The sequence below is a fragment of the Gavialis gangeticus genome, unplaced genomic scaffold, assembly GCF_001723915.1.
Source record: "Gavialis gangeticus isolate Ggan-Ray unplaced genomic scaffold, GavGan_comp1, whole genome shotgun sequence".
Lineage (NCBI taxonomy): Eukaryota > Metazoa > Chordata > Crocodylia > Gavialidae > Gavialis > Gavialis gangeticus.
In genome coordinates this window covers 2,316,514-2,321,369 of record NW_017729015.1, presented here as the reverse complement: position 1 = coordinate 2,321,369, position 4,856 = coordinate 2,316,514, and the positions used below count along the sequence as shown (strand labels likewise).

At 48.4% G+C, this 4,856-nt stretch overlaps 1 long non-coding RNA gene across 1 annotated transcript in view; it reads right to left on the bottom strand.

Annotated features, from left to right (window-relative positions):
* Nucleotides 1-4,021, bottom strand: part of LOC109294244 — a 10,850-nt gene extending 6,829 nt beyond the window's left edge. The window contains exons 1-2 of the long non-coding RNA XR_002096487.1: nucleotides 3,778-4,021; nucleotides 3,552-3,677 (exon numbers count right to left, since the gene is read on the bottom strand). This is a non-coding gene — a long non-coding RNA (uncharacterized LOC109294244). The remainder of the gene's footprint in view (nucleotides 1-3,551; nucleotides 3,678-3,777) is intronic.
* Nucleotides 4,022-4,856: the final 835 nt, after the last annotated feature.

The following is a 4,856-nucleotide window of genomic DNA, read 5'->3' as shown; positions in this document are numbered from 1 at the left end:
CAGCTGGAGTACTGCGTCCAGTTCTGGGCGCCGCACTTCAGGAGGGATGTGGACAACATGAAGAGGGTCCAGAGGAGGCCACTCGCATGATCAGAGGGCAGCAGGGCAGGCCCTACGAGGAGAGGCTACGGGACCTGAACCTGTTCAGCCTCCACAAGAGAAGGCTGAGGGGGAATCTAGTGGCTTGTTACAAACTAGTCAGAGGGGATCAGCAGGCGTTGGGGGAGTCCCTGTTCCCTCGAGCACTGCCAGGAGTGACCAGGAATAACGGTCACTAGCTGGCAGAGGGTAGATTTAGGCTAGATATCAGGAGGCGCTACTTCACGGTCAGGGCGGCTAGGATCTGGAACCAACTTCCAAGAGAAGTGGTGCTGGCTCCTACCCTGGGAGTCTTTAAGAGGAGGCTAGATGAACACCTTGCTGGGGTCGTTTGACCCCAGTACTCTTTCCTAACATGGCAGGGGGTCGGACTAGATGATCTGCTTGGGTCCCTTCCTACCCTAGAAACCATGAAACTATAACCAAGGCAGTACTATGCTGCAGAGTACTATGCTACCTGCCAATGTGATGTTCCTTGCCCTATTGCAAACCCAATATGTCTGCATGCAAAATTGTAGTGATTTAGTTAACCCGTTTAGCTAAGCTAAAGCTTTACAGAGCAGGGTTAAATTGGTATAAGTACACACACACAAGATTGCACTGGTTTGATTTCACACTGTTCGGTCTTGTCTACACACAGGACGACAGCAGTTTAACTTCAGGTATCATTTTAGTTCCAGCAGTACAAAAAGCTGTACTGACATTTTCATTTCAGTTTGCACTTTCCATTTCTACATTGCAAAGTGCTCCACAGAACTGAGGAAGAAGGACAATTAAAAGGCTTTTGGAAACCTGACACTGGAACAGAAATGTTACTAGGTGTGGGCAACTGGGGCACCAGTCCTGGGTGCTGACAGAGAGGGCACAAGAATGGCAGCTGCTGCCGCTGCTGGCCTGGCTGCTGCAGCCTCTGTGACTGTCCCAGCTACTACTGCCACCCCTGCTGCCCCTGCCCCCCAAAGAACAGACCCTGTCTGCTATGCCTCTGCATTTCAATACATGGGGCTCCTTTTGATCAGACTCCATCTGAGAGGAGAGGCTAGAATTTGCTTGGAGCACAGTTTAAGCTGAAAACAGGGCTGCAGCTGTCTTAGCAATAAGTGAAGGCAGGGAGTTCTGTGGCTTGGCTCTCATGATAAGATACAAGTGTCACCAATCTTCAGACTAAACACTTGGTTCAGCTAAAATGATCCAGTTAGCAGAATCCTCCATCCCAAGCTGGAGGCTACTATACCTGTCTCTTGGCATGTTAGGGCTGTTAAGCTGAAGACCAAGGTTGTTCCCCAGACAGTAGACAAGAAGGGATCCTTAGACTGAAGAAGCCTGTCTCACCAGATGGCAGAGTTGTACCCCACTGTCTGCACCAGGGAGGGTGGGAGCCAGCCCCAGTGCAATCAACTCTCTTGGGTTTAGACTCTGACTCATGACTGAATGTTCCTGATGATAGTTATAAATTGACCGAACTTTGCCCATAAACACTAGGTAGTATTAGTCAGAAGTGCTGATCTCCCCTTCCAACTCACCCTAGCAATCTACATAGACTTATTCAAAGGGAACTCTTAAAAGATACATAATAAGTATCCTTTATGTCTTCTTCTTGCTGTCTGCACAGCCACACAATGTCCTGAGGGCTCAGGTGGCTGGTGATAGAGTGTCTTGCTCAAAGTTACTCTTGACCATTTTAAGGACCTTGCATGAGGCAGGCATTAGCTATTATTGAAGGTCCTTATTTAAAAAGTGGGTACACACAAAGGGAACTTGAGCACACTTGGGTTTACAGGAGATACTCACCTGCTGAGCTGCCATGGTCAAAGACAGGAGCAACAGGGAGAGAAGCACTGCATCATTAAAGGTGTAGCAGGAAGCTGGACAGGAGCAGGGCTGGGGACAGTGAGTAGTGGAAGGTGCACAGCAAAGGAGACAGAGGGCTGTAACAGAGTCAATGGTACATGTGTTTCCCTCATTCTAATGAAGCCCCTTGTTCAGGTGCAGTAAAAAAATGTATCTTGATGTGGCCCTTTGCTCAAGAGAGGATGGTTTGAACTCTCACGAGCAATATCAAGTAAAGCCTGAATCTCAGACTGTCGGAAGGTCTGTATACAGGCACTCCCTACCTCTAGGAGCTCCTAGTCTGAACAGATTTAACAACCAAACAAAGGAAAGAGGAACAGAGGTACAGAAAGAGGTGCGGTGACTTGCCCAAGGTCACACAGCAGGATAGTAGCAGAGCCCAAGCCTCCACCATCCAGAACTCTGTCCCTTGGGCCTCAGTGCCTTGGATAATGCTGTCTGGTGGCTTTGTCTGCATGGTTTGCCAAGGCCCATAGCAGACTGAAAAAAGAAAATGTCAGCTCCCCTCTCCTAGATGGTAAAAATGAAGGGGCGCAATTAGATTTCAGGCCCACCTGGGAACTTTGACATTCAGCAGCTGGTGCTGGCAGAGCAGTAAGAGGTGGATGTGGCAGTGACGTACCCCCAGGGCTGCCATGGCAGGCAAAATTTTCCCTTGCATCAGTCTGCTGAGAGCAGTGGTTTTCAACCTTTTTTCCTTTGCAGACCCCTAAAGAATTTCAAATGGATGCGTGGACCCCACTGGAAATTTTGAATGGAGGTCTGGACCCCTTTGAATTGTAAGTGTGGGTATTCACATACTTCTGATTGATCGTAGTCATCTTTTGAGGACCCCTTAGACCTAGTCTGTGGACCCCCAGGGGTCTGTTGACCATAGGTTTAACCACTGGCTCAGAACAACCCCCACGCTGCTTCCTCTAACCCTCATGGGCACTGGCCACCTAGGCTAGGGACAGAAATTACACATAAACCAATGTAAGTGATCAAAAACTGGTTCAAATCTGTAACACAACAGAAGTTCAGTACACATAAACCACTTTCAAAATGGCCAAAACCAATTTAAACCTGGGTGGATCAGACTTCACTGATTTAGGTTAAATTGGTTTATTGAACTTCTGTCCCAGTCCACTCCAGATTCAAGTTAATTCCCAGTCCCCCACAAACCTCCCCTCACAGGGTGGGAGGGCTAGCCTTGTCCCAAGCTGTCTACTCCAGCTGAGCAGTGAGGCCTGCTCTAGCACGGCCCCGGCATCTGGCCTGGCCTGGGCCACTGCATTTCCGGAATCAAAAGTAAATGTCTGTTCATTTGCTTATTGATTCCTTCTACACAGCTTAGACTAACCTGTGAAGTTTGAATCAATTCAGCCTCAGGATTTTTGACTGTCTATACTTAGCTCTAGTGACTAGCAAAAGTTGCAACTTTTCAGCTGCTGAAAAGTTGGCCCTGACTCATCTCATTCCCCCTTCTGCTTCTCAGAGTCTTTCTACCAAGACCCTCCACAGGCTCTTCTGGGCAGTGGTTGCTCACCCAGGCCACTAGTCCCCAGTAATTCTTTCTTGGGAGCTAGCTGATGCTACCTTTGCTTCTATTTATCACTCACCAAAGCTTGCTGGGGCCCTGTAGGACATGGTGACTCCAAGGTTCACTGGAGACCTCCCCTTGTAATTGTGACTTTGTAGCTCTGGTTTGTAGCCTTCCTGCTTGGGAGCGCAGCCTGGAATACTAGCTACAATTTTTAATTTGCCAAGAAAGTCCTCTTTTTAGTTTACAGGGACAGAAGGGGGACTTTTATGTGCAATCTGTACAGCTCTCCAGAAAGCACTTACATTTATGATGTTCATGAAATTTATAGCCAGTTGGCAACGCTGCTCTCTTCTCTCCTCTCCACCAGCCACCCTGGCAGGATGGCAGAATATAATAAGCAAGCCACACATTCAAGTGGCATAAAAGGTATTTCTACAAGTTAGCCTCCTGCCCAGTCTTATAAACTCTAACAAGTCTCTAACAAGCAGGCAGGATCTCTTTATACCCAGGGAGAAAAATCCTTTTCAAAAATGGCCTTTTCACAAAGCCCACACCTTTCTTCTAATTAAGGTTAAATAGCTCCATGTTTTCTGGCCAATTTCATTCTTTTCCCTTATTCCCCTCTTAACAAGGCAGCCTTTAAAAAGGCATCACTAATTGGTGTCTGCTTCTCACATACCATGCATGCTTTGATAGTCAGTTAGAATGCCTTCCCCCATCGATCAAACTTGTACTGAAAGCCTGCTAATGTGCTCCATGTGTCTGCCACAGGACAAAGCAGAGTGGAGGGTCCCCAGCTCCCTTCTCTTCCTGTTCCCACATGCCCTGCACACACCTCCCAGCAACAAGAGTCCAGAGCCAGCTCTGCCGGAATTACCCCTGTCCCCTGCCTTCCTGGGAATAGCCGGGAAGCCTGTCCCCAGCATTGAGAGCGCACAGCAAAGAAACGACTGCACTCCGTGTGTGGCAATTTGGAAATTAATGGGGAGTGGTTAGATGTTAAGAGTAGGATCTAAAACAGAGAGCGGGAGAGAGCAATTGTCATGTTGATGAACCTGGATGCAGGCCAGTGAGCGTTCCTGCAAATCCCAGCCTCCCCGTCACTTTTTTTTGGTTATTAAACGAAAAGCTCATGGGGAGGGGCACAGGGGAAATGTTACCATTTAAAGGAACAATGCTCCCATTCCACCCCCTGCCTCTGCGAAGAAAATATATAGGAGGGAGACTCCCATGTGCCGTGCCTCCCTTCCAACCACCCCCCCACGCACATGCTGGCATCTTAACAACACAGACTGCATCTGTAACTGTTGAAATCTGCAGCTAATCAGCCTTTCCCCAGCCAGCAGGTCAGAGCTGTCAGTGTGCCCTTGTGGAAAGGCTG